The sequence below is a fragment of the Nilaparvata lugens genome, chromosome X, assembly GCF_014356525.2.
Source record: "Nilaparvata lugens isolate BPH chromosome X, ASM1435652v1, whole genome shotgun sequence".
Lineage (NCBI taxonomy): Eukaryota > Metazoa > Arthropoda > Insecta > Hemiptera > Delphacidae > Nilaparvata > Nilaparvata lugens.
Genome location: NC_052518.1, coordinates 76,327,263 through 76,343,902, shown reverse-complemented (window position 1 = coordinate 76,343,902; position 16,640 = coordinate 76,327,263). Strand labels below are relative to the sequence as shown.

General features: G+C 33.8%; 1 protein-coding gene across 2 annotated transcripts in view; it reads right to left on the bottom strand.

Moving 5' to 3' along the window:
* Positions 1–16,225, bottom strand: part of LOC111047779 (protein ECT2) — a 263,745-nt gene extending 247,520 nt beyond the window's left edge. For both annotated transcript variants that reach the window (XM_039441642.1, XM_039441644.1), the window contains exons 1-2: positions 15,976–16,225; positions 4,801–4,962 (exon numbers count right to left, since the gene is read on the bottom strand). The gene's annotated coding sequence lies outside the window, so the exon portion shown is untranslated. The remainder of the gene's footprint in view (positions 1–4,800; positions 4,963–15,975) is intronic.
* Between the last annotated feature and the right edge of the window lie 415 nt (positions 16,226–16,640).

Sequence of the window (16,640 nt, the reverse complement as noted above, 5' to 3'; positions counted from 1 at the left end):
TGAAAATATTCCAAGTCCAATTTACTATTATTTTCAATTTTAATAATATTTTGTAAATATTGACATTGTTTTTAGGCCAACAATATCTTATGCCTTGAGTTCAGCTGAAAGGAAAGAATTTCAAATAACCCAACTAATAACAAGTGTCTTTTTCAAAACAGTGTCAGTAGGTCAGTGACAAAATACTAGGTCAGGGGAATGAGGTCAACTGCATTATAGTTTCCAGAAAGATTCATGCAAGTAAATGCACTATAATTCCATGTTCCTCTCATTTCTTCCAAAATTATTAATATTCCATATTTTGGTTGATGAATGAGCATAATGCAATATGCATTTTACTAGCTTCTGTCAAGCAATTTTCCACAGTGCCATGTCCAAGCCCTGACAGCTATGTGATAAATAGTGATATTAGCATATTAGAATAATGTTAGTCTGCTAATGTAATGATCTCATTATTAGGATAATTCCAAAACAATGTTGATTCGAATAGTGGAATTCTCAAGAACCTCTGAGAAGTTCAGGGGAAAAGAAGCCTACAACTTTTCTCTCGAAGATAAAGCCTAAGAAATTGAGAAAAATTCTCACAAATATAATATATTCTCATGATAAGTCATTACAAAACCAATCACACTTTGAAACAATGAAGACCTGCAATCTTTTAATCTAGAATGCTGATACATTGCAGAGACAAAAAGTCTATGAGATTATTCTCTCCTTAGAATCTCCAGTAATTTTTGAATATGGGAGTATGAATAATAGTGATAGGAATAATAGTGAGTGAGGATCTAATAGAATATTTCATGCAGTAGAATTACGATCAAGTGAAATAATGTAATTAATGTGAAAAACACTTGTGTGCAAAAATCAAGAAACTTAATTTCAGTCAGCATATTTATTGGTCGAGCAACAAACTAAGGCACTAAGGGCCGGTATCCAAGGCCTATCCAAGCTCAGCATTTAGCCAAGTTCTAGAATTTAAGCAGCTTTAAACTCTGTAGTCAGAAAATTGGCTTTCCGAGTCAGAGCGTTCAAGGACTAGCGCAAGGACTTGACTAGACTCTGGAGTTTGGAGATCACGTTAGACTCTGGAGTTTATAAATTCGCTTTCTGAGTAAATGACTTATTAGTCCAGGACTTGAATTAGATCCTCGCCTCTTCACGAGTCAAGGATTTATCAAAAATCAAACTTGAAACAGCGTGATTTTAGACCCTCGACGAGGGTAGGATTTAAATTAGTCTTCAACTGAACAAACACATATCAGTTATTGTTATAGAGTACATGAGTAGTCTAATAGCTGTCATGGATTATCTAAGTTATTAGGATTAATCCATCCAAATTCAAAATTAGTGATTTAAAGTTTATTTTGGAATAAATTTTATCGGAATAGTGCGTAAAAACTAACCTTATTTTTGGACCGTGTCATAACCTAAAATTTCAAGAGAAAATAACACAAGGATTGCCTTGGAATTTCATCTTCCAATGTTATTAATCAGTGTCATTTGAAACAACATGATAATAATAATACATTTTTATTCAAGTGAGAATACTACTTATACAATATCATCCTTGAGAGGAAAACCAGAGCATTCTCCAATGTTAATATTCTATGAATACCAGGACCAGGCACCGTGATAAAATTCAACTTTCAGATTGAAAATTCAACGAACTTTTAAAATAGAGTCGATGCATGCATGGAAATTATTGAACCTACTCTGCCAGGGTTGATTGATAAGTGCAATAATATTAGTTGCGCTAGTGCTTTTTTTACTGGATTCCTTATCTGGGTAGGGTTCTCTAGTAAAGGAATCAAAATTTCCCTCCATAGCAATAGTAGCAATAGTACTTGGGTGACTCCTTACGTCCCTGGTTGAAGCGTGGTCTATGGATGGGTCAGGTGAAAGCTGCAGACTATGGGAAGTCAACCGGACTTTCCGTCTGTGGGATCAGCTGGGCACAGTGAAGCCTCTGGCGGAGTTGCGGAGTTTTCCAATAGGGGTCCACACCATACGAATTAAAAGAGCCCACGCTTTTAGAATTGGCACACATATGAGATTTCATAACAAACAGTAAAAAGTCAATGAGAGGACATTTCCGATGTAATCTAAAAAAGTAAAGACGAACTTTTGGAAATTTTGAAGATCATAAATTGTACGCTGAATACATGTCACATCACTCGTGTTCTACGGGTTTTATGAATTCATTTCTGAAAATGACATTACTCGAACATTTTCTGTGTTCCTGTGACACCTGTATCCACCAAATATGATTTCTAATTATTGTACTTCATTGAAAACAGAAAGTAAACATTAATTCTAATACTCATGCTCTGTTGAAGATGATACTGACCACAGGTCTCAAGAGACTGTATGAAACGTTTTTTAGTATTCCAACATGGATTTTAACCATTTCTTCTGGCTAACGAGGCATTCTATTGTAAATTTATATTCCTTCAAGAATGAACTGACTAAAATTCGGTTCTATTACCTGGAACCTTTCAGAGAAACTGAATAGCTTTAATTGTAGCTATTTTTCTATTCAATCCAGGAAAGACTTCCACTTCTAGATAATTAGAATTCCACTTTCAGAGAATTTGAGCCATTTCTCCTTTTCACCCTGCTATTAATAAAACCACTAAGAATACAGTGAACAGTGATGATCATAAAAGCTCCTTGTAGGAAGTATCTAATGTAGTCAAGAGATGAAATACACTTCTGTGGCTACTTCAAAGACAAATCAAAATTACTGTCAACTTGGGCATTCAGAAGAATGAGATCAAGAGAAGAGAGAAAATTGTATAAGAAATTATTGTTTGGTATTTCTCCATAATAATAATAAGAAGAAAACAATAACTAGGTATTTTACTTTTTAGAAAAGAGAGAGTCAAAATAAAAGACACGATTGGAGTACTTTCTTAAATTCATTTTACAAGAAATAGAACTCAAATGGAATGAAATATCCATATTATAGGTGAAATACTGCAACATTGGTGTTTGAAGAATTTCTGTGAGAAAACGTATGACCAGTTAACTTTTATATACAGATACAATTATGTAGCTGTGGAATGTAGAAAATGATGGACAGTAAGCATAATTTTATAATAATTTATAACGACAATAAAAGTAGCCTAAAAAAACTATGTATGAGACCATAGATAATATATATTGGACTGAGAAAAGGGTTTTAAATGTTTTGTACAATCTACCAAGATTGATGTAACTAAACTCATGAGTTAGTTCATCCTTGAATAGTTCTCGGCGATAGTTCTAGTTCTTTGTTGATAGAGAGTCTAGTAAAATAAGATTAGATTTGCGATGTGGCCCACAGCCCATTTCAAACCAAATTGAACAATACAGATGGATTATTGAACGTTGAAGAGAAACTTGTGGTAACATTAACTGTTATCATTAATATTTCCAGTCTCAATCACAGGAATTGTTTGAATACATTGTTCGAGCAAATATATTATACGGTACGTATTTGGCAATGATCTATATAGTAACTCAATAACTCCAGTTATTCATATTAACACAGACAAAGAAAATGTGTCTGATAAATCTGGCTTAATTCTGCGATATTAGTTATGCATGAAGGTGGGAAACTTGTAAGTAGAACAATCAACAAGTAATGATTGTCTATAATTCGAAATAATGAGTAGGCACTTGTTTGAAGTAGCAAAGGCGACGATGAAATGAGCCCCTCACTATAGGAAGTTAAGAAGTGAAGTTTTTAACAAATCACAACCAAAAGATTTACAATTGTAAATGAGGGATTGCAGGATTTGTCTATAATGTATATCATTATAATGAGACTTAAGAAATCCACCTACTTATAGCTATAGTACCTATGTAGCCTACTAAATAGGTACATTTTCTCTATAGTACATTCTGATGTTCAATATCAATGTGATGTTTAAACTAAACAGCACGATTGCTTTCATCAGAATGACTTGAATAAATTCAAAGTGGATTTCTTCAACTCTAAACTATCTTCTGAGTAGCCTGACCCCATAATCAGTATTACAATTCATTAGGATTACAGTCATATATATACCAATTTTTTGTGAAAGTAAATTAGAAACATTTTCTCTCCATATTTTCTTTCTATAATGCATGATAATCTAGTTATTATTTTTTTTATATCTGTCAATTTCAAGTTAGTTGCTAGAAGTAGTAGTCCTGGTGAGAACTACCTATCTTATTAAATTAACCCTTTATAATAATATATCGGAAAAAATTCTCATTATTCTTTTTAGACCGGATTGCAATGTATAATATATAAAAAAAACTCTATACCTGTTTCTCAAATATCTGTCCCTCAGAGTATACATGAATTTAAAATAAATGAATTTGTTCTATTTGTCAGTAAGATCTTGTTTTTATAGATGATGACTTTTTTTATTAACTGTGAAGTTTCTGATCTATAAACACACGAATTTTACACTTTTATACGTTTATACAGTCAACTATTTAAATAGTTGATAAGAAATTAATATGAAATATATTCCACGTTTATACAGACTTGAAGTCAAATATTCAAATAGTTGACAAGAAAGTAATTAGAAACATTTTTTCGGACTGTGGAGTTTAGTCGTGCTCTTAAGTTTTATGAAACTTGAAAATCCAATTCATGAAGCTTTCAAAAGCTACAGTATGTGAGTATATATTTAAACAATTGCCTGCATGAATAAAAGTGAGAAAATAGTGTATGCCATAGTAGTCATGTTTTGTATTTGTGACGAGGCTTCCAAACCAACACATATTTATGAACTGATAAAAATATGAATAATTTCTTTGACTTACGAACTGCTTTCTTCAATTTTGTCTGCAATGATTGTCTGGGTATTAAAAGTGTAAGAAAGTAGAAGAATCATCGTAGCTCAGTACTGGAAAACTCTTCGAGGCGTTGCAATGAAATTATTCTCACAGTAAGACTATTTCCTCTTATCAGCATTTCTTAGGAGACTGTAACAATAAAAAAACATATAAGTACTGTGAAATTTCACAAGCATATCAGTTTAGTTCTGTGTAATTTTTTTGGAGGAGAGTATTGAAAGGAGAATGATGTTATTTCGCTGGATTGACCACAAGTGAACGTTGATAATTATTATGAACTAAGAAGACGAAGACTAAAATCTAAAATTGTTCAGATTTATACGAGTTGGAATAAATCAAAATAAGACCAAGCTAATTTTCCAGGATTTTATCACATTGCAATCTTCCATTATTTTACTTTAATTACACCAGCAAAGTCCAAAGTGGAAGAAGGTTTCTAAACTTTGAGAATTGTTTGCCAATTGCTTATTAGTAATACCGTACTATCATACCAGAGTTAAGATTATGATACTGTGAAAAACAAGCATTGATCAAAGAAAAGAAAGAGCAAATGAACACACACAATGAGAAGTACCATTTTAGCTCTGTATGAACTAACAAGATTTTCACATTTCTTGATGAGATTAAGGAAAATATATAAATATTCACTTTTACATGCAAGCTAGACATTATTTCAAATATTCCCAAAAGTCATTGATAAGACAAATGTGATTACATCACTGAGTCTTGTTTCCTTGTATTTAAGATATAACTGTGTTAGGAAATGGCCATTAGTTTAATGGACATGTTATATTGGAAGGATTTCTGTCAGTTAAATACTGTCTACTGTCTAATATTATAGAAGCTTTCTACGATCCTCACATGGGGAGGAACCCCCATCCCATCATATTCTACTACCTAGGGATCCCCGCCAAAAATGTCAAAAAAGTTCATCAGTCTTTATGTCAAACATGAAATACTTCCGAACCCCCAACCACTCAAAATATTAACTATTAATTCTATTATTTTATGCGGAAAAATAATTCAACCCACACTCGAATTTCCATATTGGTGATATCTTTATCAAATTTTGTAAAAACAATTATGAAAAACATATAGATATGCCTGCAGGATGAACCTGAGTAAATAGTACCATCCCATTCCAAATTATAACATGATATTATAATTATTATACAACATTACATTATAGCATTTATGTTGTTCACAAAATTATAAGTGTTTAGATGTAAAATGAGCTACTAGTATTGAGTGTTCATCAATATAGTCTTCTCAAACTCAATCATTCTTTTTTATGAAAAACATAGCCGAGCTGCACAATATGTATGCTGTGCAGCTCCTTGAACGCTCAATCTCCAATACTTCCACAGGGTAGGGTACCACTCATTATAAATGCCAACTTTCTACAATATTATGAAACGCCAAACAACTCTCCCTAAAACCAAGTGGCACACATACTTGCATCAGACCGTAATCATAGATTTCATCATACACCAAAGTGGAGAAATTCATAGAGATCTTTGTGTAAACATTTGTACTGCTCGATTACGATGGAGAAACCATTCTTTCCAATATAATAATAGAGCAATCCTGGAATTTGGAACGGTTTGGCGCTGGCATATTGCCAATAGCAGCAACTCCAGTCGATTTAAGTTATGCAGAGCTTGGAATCATAGTGGTGTGGCAGAGGCACAATTCAAATTTTGACGGTTACAAACTGGAGTGGGCTGTCATTGGTCCACACATGTTTGGGGCGGCGCTCTCCTTATACCTTATCCTTGGGAGGTGGATTGTCGCCTCCTACTGACAACTATTCTTTCGCGCCATAACTGAAACGAAAATGGCGCCTCAACGGAAGTCTGTCTAGTACTAGAAAGAGGGGTGGGGGACAAAGGTCAAATTGTTGTGCGTGTGTGCGTATGCGTGTGTCACCCATTGCTTGCTTCCCGCTATAGTCAGATTCACTTTAAGCTGTCAGAATCTCTTGTGAAATATAATCAATGCTTTCCATTCAACGAACGCAGACAGTAGAAAGTGAATCTCAGGTCTAGCTAAGCAAAAGATCAACACGACCGAACTTCGATATCTTACTGAAAAATGTTCCAATAAGTTGGGTAGAAATTCCCCCAATGATGCTAATAATGATGCAAGAGGCATGATGCTAAAATCACGATTAATTGTCATGATCAAAAAGGGGTAGAAGAGAATACGTTATACTGTTTTTGTATTGTAAGAAAAGAGTAATACAACATGAAAACTCCAAGGCTCAACTCACACTTATGCGACTCAGGTCGAGAAGAGACTCGACTCTAGTCGAGAGCATGTGTTTTCAAATAGTGACAGTCGCGGAGACTAGAGTCGACTGATATGAGTCGCGGAGACTAGAGTTGACTGATATGAGTGTCACCATTTGGAAACACATGCTCTCGACTAGAGTCGAGTCTCTTCTAGACCTGAGTCGCGTAAGTGTGAGTTGAGCCAAAGAGAATTTGTGGAAGGTTCTCTTCCTAAATTAAATATTTGTAATCATATTACAGTGAGCTAAGAGTGTTACATACTTGATTAGTTAAGAAAAAAATTAAGTGACAGTAAACGAAGTTTGTAAGAGTTTGAGCTTTGAGTAGAATACATTAATTATTGTGCAATCTATAAAGGCCTAGGCCTATATGAAAACGAAATACCACTGATCCATTCATTCATCAGAGCTAAAAATTTACTCGACCAAATAATTTCAAATTTTGCAGGTATGTTCAGTTGGCCTTCTACAGGCAGGCGCTCTGCGAACTGATTTCTAAATAATCAAAGATACGCTTGAAATCAGTGTTTATCCAGCGTTTATCTGCGAATTTTCACCTTTATCGAGAGCAAGTGAACAGCAAATGTATGAATTTGGTACAGATTTTCAGCAAGGCTCTAGGAATGTTGTATTAAAAGGGCTGCAGAATTTCGCCAAAATTCAGTGTTTTTGCATTTTTCAGCTTTTTGGAGAACAAATAACAGAACAAATAAAGAACAGAGAACATTTAAATCTAAACTTCTCAGTGTTACAGTGGTTCAGCAAGAGTTGTGTAGAAAGAGATTCTGCCAAAGAATTTTCAGGAATGACTGGACTTGAAATTCTAAACTCTATACTCAGGTTTTGTTAGGGTAATGACGATGTCAATTTATAGGGTTCTTTTTTCAGTTTTTCTTAGCAGTCTTCTAGATTCTTCAAGTAGATTCATACTTGAAAGAGAATATATGAATGGTTTATGAGTTTTGTACATTATTTGCCTCTCAAATTTCAAAGAACTAGACCGAAATACAGTAATCCTTATAACTCAATGATGTATCTACGTGGAAAATGACATTTATACTAGAAAAAGAAATATTTCCATCCCAACTAATGGATAGGGAACGTTCATTACGTTACAGAGGCTTGGCTAGGGACTAAACCTTTTTTATAGATAAAAGCTCGCCGGCAATAAGCCCAAAATCGGCCTTTTCCAGCGTTTTTCTGTGTTGTCTCGGTCAACTGGTTAATGAATCGAGCCCGAAAATCTGTATTATATTGACTATCTATTTGGTGGCAGGAAGCAAGCAAGCTCAAATGAATGCATTATTTGTTACATTTCTGGATGATTCAATCGTAAGTCTAGACGGATAAGGCAAGCGAAGTGAGTCTGCCAGCTAGTATAGTATAAACAGAGGCTATAAAATAATATGTGTTGTATTATTCTAATGAGGAGAGAAATTCTTAAACTGGATAATGATGATGTCAGGACTACTAAGATGATGGAGATGAGCTGATACACTAAGAATTGATAAAATAGCAAGGAGTAGTCTTATCAATATAGGAGCAAATTAATATAATATTCATTAAATTCTTGGATTATTTATTGTTCTATTGAAATTATTCTTTAATATTCACTCAAATAATTCCTGCACGAGAATGAGTAGATTTATAAACCATTCTGGCTATACCACCCAAAGACTAGTGTTTTCCAAAATAAAAAATGTTTATCACTTCTAACGCTAGATAGTTGCACATTAGTGCAAGTTTTGACAAGTCTTGCCCGTACGATCAAAACAAGCATGGGTTTGAAGTGTGTTTGGTTGCTTTAAACACTATATATTGGTTGTCCTGCATAGTGTAAAACAATTACTAACCAGCTACTCTCAATCAGCAGTTGACAGGAGAGATTTCTGTATTAAGTATAAAAATTTTAGGAGACAGCTCCTCTAGTATATCTGATGAGACCGCACCTGATATGATCTTATATGAGACCTGATCTGATAAGCGTGCATAAAATTAAATGCATCTAGTAGACAAGACATTGAGCTCCAGTATAAGGCATATATGGCAGCAGCCTGTAACGAGACTTTATCGTTGCTGTGTTTCAATTGCAAGATATGAAAGATCTCGTACACTTCTCAAGTCGACTAATTCAAATTATTCCTGCTCTGACGAAAACTTATAGTGTGAGAATAACATTGAACGTCACCCATATTCTAGGCTAGATTACAGATTTCGAATTGAAGACTCAAGGTAGGCCTAGACTTGTATCTCGACCGAGCTGGTGTCCAACTAGTAGAGTCGGATGTTTGTTTGTTTTTACTATCCCTGATAACTTTTGGCTTGGGCTGCTTCAGATTACTGCATTTTGAATTTTTTTGGGGGATTCCATAAGCTCTTACAAAAAACCTAGGAATAGCAAAAAATGAGAATGGCATAGCAAAAAGTCTTTAGAACATCGTGAATCATCATATAGCAAATTAAGTTTACTATAAAAAATAATGCACGAGAGGTACACTGGGGCACTGTATGCCCCAAACACTATAGATAGATATGAGGCATCCCATCATCACGATAATGATAACAGATAATAGAGCATTGTGAAAAAGTAAAAGTCACGAATGTTGAGGAATTTAGGGCTGAAAACATCACAGTTCATAATTTTATTATTTTAATAAAATATATAGTTATATATATATATATATATATATATATAATATATATATATATATATATATATATATATATATATATATATATATATATATAATTATATATATATATATTATATATTTAAATAAAATATATAGGAAACATAATTTCCAGTAGGGTACTCAGTGCCCCATTTTAGCTTTGTAGGGTTGATAGCAAAATATTTTCATATTCTATGATTTTTGCTTTTATTTGTTTTTGTACTCTTATTTTTTCTTATTAAATTGGTGCGGTACGGTTGTAAGGTGGGTGAATGAATGGATAGGCTAGGCTATCAGTTTGAACGTTATTGGTACATATGTGTCTAAGCGTTTGATATGATGAACGTACCATTTATGTATAATACCAAGTTAAGTTGTCTCAATCCCACAGATAATCTGCAATTTCAAATAAAGGTTGTAATAAACATTACAACTATATATATTATGAATCAGATTATACATTATAGCTCCATCCTCCTGCTTCATACCTTCATGTTTCTGACACCTTCATCAGAACCATAAACTTTCTGGGTTACTGCGGTCAATAATTCAGTAACTTATAGCTGAGCATAATCTACCAATGCTACAATTATTGTTGAATATTGGTAATTTTTTGACAGTAAGAATGATGAACATAGTATCAAAATAAAACATCAATATTACTAATAGGCATCCCAGTATGCTTAACTTTCTATCATCTTATTTTAGAATATTGAAGTGAAGTCAAGGAAGAACGGTCGTTAACATAAAAATAAGTTCGTATCTATAATGAACTTGGAACTTGTATCATCGTCTCTGCACAAAATCACATGGATATCAAACAACAGAAATACTTTATTTATAGAATTGCGGAAGTAATGCAGCGCAAAGGAATAAACAAGAACAATAGACAGGATAAAGCCAGAGATAGACTATTCACAGTCCTACATGCATAATGAATCAGACTAGTTGACGGCGTTGTATAGGCAATAGGGCTAACACATTTTCCGCTCAATTCTGCAATATCTTACTTCCATTTCTATGAATAGCCTTTGCAACTTTCTGATCTTTATAAACAATGGTTTGGTAAGTTAATTTCAAGTTCATACTTGCAGTTTGTTGGAAAAAATTAGGCCATGAAATTAAGCTTCACTATCGATCAGAGACTAAAAAAATTATTCTAAGATAACATGAAATATCAATTTTTGTTGTGGGATCACATATTTATTGCATTCATTTATTAGCCTCATAACTAATTTGATGAAATATATGCAATGGGAAATCTATTAATACAACTCAGTGAAAATGAGAACGGAAAAACACAATATTCTGCAAATCAGATTGAGCAGCCAAAATTTGCGCACATTACTTTGTCGGCAGGAAGCTCAGCTGGATACGTTTGTATGTAAGAGATTGATTAAATGCCTGCTTTTTTCAGTAATAATAATTTATTGTGAAGCTTCTACTAGGAATATTAATACAGTAGAATACGGTACCAACATAGAATTGCTAAGCCTGTTTTGAAAGTGAGGATTGAAAGAGACGAGATAAAGTATAAAAAGTACATTTATGATACTACTCTATGACTTTTTGAAAAGAAAGAAAATAAATGATTGAACTAACAGAAAATATTGAATGATTGTTGGATATTGAAAAGAGAATGAGCTTTATCCTGCCCTGAAACCGACTAGTGATCTCTCTAATATTTATACTAAAAATTTCAACTAGAATGATGATGACAAGAATTTCAACATTTGACGAAAATCAATAAAAATAAAATTAGTAACATATTATCTTTTAATGTATAATGTTTCCATAAAAAAAAGACAAAATACAACCAGAGCTATCATGCATTAATACTAATGAATGATACCAATGATGATGAATTAAAAAAGGGATTTAATGTTTAAAATAATCAAAACCATAAATAATGCTCCACTACTAATCAGCGCATGAATCAAATTCTGCTGATGTAATGAAGAGCATTAAACATGAATCATTTTATTGGGGGATTATCTTCTAATGTTGATTTGTGAGTAAAAATAGCGGATATATGAGACACGAGTGCAAATAATCGATGATAAAGTATCTAAATAAGATAGCTCTAGAATGAACACTTCAATTTCAAGAGTAAATTGAGAACAGAAATAATAAGTTAATTAATAATTTATAAGTTAACATCTTCATTATCTCTATTATGAAGAATGTTTAGAATTATTCCTGAAAGATCGAAAAGTAATATTGTAATGTGGCAAACAAGAATAAAAAATAAACTATCAAGCACCAATTGCTTCAATTTGGAATTAAATTAGTGTAATTGAATTCTTATAAAACAAAAATTTATCCAATACGGTATGACAATTGTTATACTCATTTTGAGCTGTGAATTGTAAACTTGTAGCCAGCAGTTCTCTTTGCAAATATTAAACTTAAACAATGTTGATGCAACAAACTAAAATTCAAGGTAGGAGCTTCCTTTTGATAAGAATTTTGAGGCAACTGACCTGCGTGCTCAGTTCAATGTCCCTAAGTCTTGGCAATGTCCCACTCATTCTTACTCACTCTCTCACTTGCTCTTTCCCTCCCCTTCACTAACAAACTCCTCACCATTCTCTGTCCCACTCGCACTTACTCTCTCTTTAATCTCTCACTTGCTCTTTCCCCCCCCCCCCCGCTTACAAACTCCCCACCATTCTCTCCTCTTTTATCCCATTCTATTTCTCTCTTTCATCTATTTGTTTTTCCGCCACTGCCCAAAATGCCCACACTTTACAAATGTATTATTAAGCTCTTTGAATTTTGAAAGTATACCAGCTGCCAAACAAACAAGTTTTGCACTCCTCACGTCATCACAGAACCAACTACGTTTAATTCATACCGTCCAAATATGTAGATAAGATTCGAGTGGAACAATAACTGAATATTTTATGTACAGCAAATGAATAAAGTAATTATTAGCATTTCATGAATCTTTTAAATGTTGAAATTCAATATTCTTTAGTATTGCAAGAGATATGGAACCTATGTAACAAATATAATAATGTATTAGTTGTATGGCTCATTGTGCTTCAACACAACTCATACTCGTTACCTGTGCAACATCATTATCAAATTAATAGAGCGAGACATGAGCTTATCGCAATAAAGTTAATCAATTTTCTGCTTGCTATAATATCTACTTCGTTTTTCCTCATGAGTTTTCTTTAGATTTTGCATTTTCAAGTAATATATAGTTGACCTGTTTCGATAATATGGCAATCAACCATCAAAGTTGAGCATACTACTTAACATAATTTCAATGGATATGATATGGAATAGTAAACATATTACCTAGTGCTTAATATGTTGTGATGATTAAATAAATAATAGGCTCAATCAGAAAGAACACTCTGAAATGCTGATATTGTATTAGGATTTGATGAGTTTTATTCTCACAAAGTCCAAACATAAATATAGCAATACCTATAACCTTTCTTTCAATTTTCCTTCCTCTTCTTTTCAATGACATTAATTAATCAAGAAAGATGAAATGGTGGGAGCTAAAGAGAGCTGATGATGATACTGCTGGTAAAGGGAGAGAGGGTTTAAATATAAAGAGTGAGAAGAGTATACAATGAAGGAATAATTGAAAAGAGAAAATGTGAATGAATAGAAGTAATAGAGAGAGAGAGAGAGAGAGAGAGAGAGAGAGAGAGAGAGAGAGAGAGAGAGAGAGAGAGCAGTGTGAGGAAAAGAAGAGGAGAAGAATATCTGTCAGTTGTGTCAGATTGTTTGTTGATTGATGGTAGACAGAGACATTGTGAGGAAAGGGACACACAGAGAAAGAGAAAAAGAGAATGAGAGCTGATTATTTGACTGATGATAAACAGTGAGAGATGACAGAAAAAGAGTGAAAGCGATAGAATAATTATTAGCCTGTGTGAGAGGAGAGGCTTCAGTGAGAAAGAGGGTTTGTTGCAAAAAGAGTGAAGATAGAGAAAGAGTGAGAGAGAGAGAGTGAGTGAGAGAGAGAGAGAGAGAAGAGAGAGAGAGAGAGAGAGAGAGAGAGAGAGAGAGAGAGAGAGAGAGAGAGGCAGTGTGAGGAAAAGAAGAGGAGAAGAATATCTGTCAGTTGTGTCAGATTGTTTGTTGATTGATGGTAGACAGAGACATTGTGAGGAAAGGGACACACAGAGAAAGAGAAAAAGAGAATGAGAGCTGATTATTTGACTGATGATAAACAGTGAGAGATGACAGAAAAAGAGTGAAAGCGATAGAATAATTATTAGCCTGTGTGAGAGGAGAGGCTTCAGTGAGAAAGAGGGTTTGTTGCAAAAAGAGTGAAGATAGAGAAAGAGTGAGAGAGAGAGAGTGAGTGAGAGAGAGAGAGAGAGAGAGAGAGAGAAAGAGAATGACAGAGAGTGAGAGTGAGAGAGATAGTATGAGGGGCGTGCGCAGTGTGGAGATGGCGCAAGCCCAGAAATTGCAAGGCCATTGACACCATCAGTGAGAAAGAGAAAGAGAGAGATCTATCAAGCTGAATTTTCGCATTTTTTTCCAAGATGTTGACACTAGTTTGGATATTGATAATAATCGTTCTATTACAATTACTGACGTCAATATTATTGTTTAGAGTACCTGATCATTACATTATTGATAAATAAATTTTCGAGAGGTCCACAATACAAACCAATAATTTCTAGCAATAAAGTAGTTAGTAGTTACTTGCCTTATAAAACTCAATAGGAACAAACACAATAAAATAAATTGAGATTATCATAAAAAATTTAAGGTTTACATTTGAATTCTATGAAGATGACTGAATGGATTATCCAAGCTTCTATCAAGAGTGAACTATGAAGACTAGTAGACGATCTATAATCTTTGATGTTTCTAATATCAAATTTCAAATCTTCATGAAATAAATCTGTAGATTTTCACAATAATGATAGTTCAATTATTGTTGAGAGAGCAACTGCTGGCCATTGAAAGGAAGTTGCATGCTTATTCATACATATTTTTGAGAATATTGTATAGAAAATTGAGTTCATAAGTTTAAAAGCTGATCGATAGCAATAATAATCACAATTACAGGGGGAAAAAGCCATGTATGCAGTCCCCCTAAAAATGAGGGGGGGATTTTAAAAGATTCTGCTCAAGCATTTTTCAGCCGCCCAACCAATCAGCCAATCGCAGAGCTTCCTGCCCTGTCGACTCTAAAAATGCATGAAAAATGCTTAATATGGTCTGGTCCTTACACTGCTGATTCTTCAGGTCTGTAACTGATTTTTCAGGTCTGCCTCCAACCACCCCTTTATAGGCACCTCTGGCAATTAATTGGATGATTTTAATTGTATTTATCATCTATTGATTTAAACAAGTCTATCCAGGTCGTATAATATAATAATGAACAAGAAATGTATTCCAGTAACTCAAGAGTTGCTAATTGCTCACTGAAATAAGCTCGAATAAGTCCTAAATTTAAAATCAACCTTATATATGTTTTTTGATTTTAGAATTAAGATCGGGTATTAGAATAAAATTGTTAATAGAGTATACAATAAAGTAAGGTTTTTCATCACCTGTTTTGTGAGGTATAGGTGTTTTAAGAATACCCCCTCCTTAAGAGAGATATTAATTTCAGTAAGTGTCAAATTGCTTGGAATGTGACAATATGAGCAAATTCTGTCACAACATAAACCCTATTTCTTGAGAATGTGAGAATTGAAGGAATCACAGTAAGGAATTGTAGAGTGCTCAAAAAACTTATGAGATACGAATTATAATGAACCCTCCAACACAATAAGGCTATTCAAATAGGCTATTCAAAATGTAAAAGAGATTCCACAATATGATCAGAATTGAACTTTGAGAGTTATTTTGGATATTGATATTATTAATATTAGACTAGAACTTATTTTCAGGCTGTGTGGTTATTAATACATTTATTCTCCCTCAAGTTAATTCCCTTGAATTGAGGAATTCAGCATCATGACACAGGAATATTATTCAAACAATATAAAACTAATTGAAAATTTTAACATAATTTCAATTTTAATGCTGGCTAGACGAATTGTATGAGATTCAGGTTAAAGAAGTTTAAGTACTTTTTAAGTTCTATTATTGAATTTTATATGAATGAGTGGATTATATTATCAAAAACAGGATTACATCTGTTACATTTGGGATTATATTGATGAAATAGTTCCTGTAACAAACCTTTCTTTGAAGTTATGGGAGGAATTGTTTGCCGGCTTCTTCAAACAATGGCTGCTTTTTCTCTCCAGAAGTCATATTGAATATTTCAAATTCAAATGTCGATCATTTGTAATGATACGAGTTGAAGAACTTCCATTTCTTAAACTTCAATATGTTGAACAGCACCACAAAAGAAAAAGAGCAGGAATTTGACAAGTTAAAAATAGCTTAGGTTCCCGGCACTTTGGCTAGATACACGTCACCGAGGCAACTGACCTAGGTCAACAGATCTTGTGGTAGGTCAGTGGAGGGAGCTAGTGCGCAGACGTTGTGCGCAGATTTGTACTTGCCTTCCCCCGCGAACCGCGAAGCGAGCAAGCGCAAAACCGACGCTCTGCTGAACTGCTGTGTTGCACGATGCACATATATATACAGTACACAGTCACAGCCAGTTTAGTGCTATATACATACATACATACAGTCACAGCCAGTTTAGTGATCGTTGGTGCAGGTTGAAATTGCTTGCTTCAAAGTAGGGAATCAACAACAAAGATACGTCAGTATTGAATATTCAACGGCTCTCGAATTGAGTAGGCCTATTGGGTTGGGTTGGGTTGAGTTTTGTAGTGTCATCAGATTGACACAACTGATGTTTACCGAACTGAAAAGCTCCAAACTACTATCGT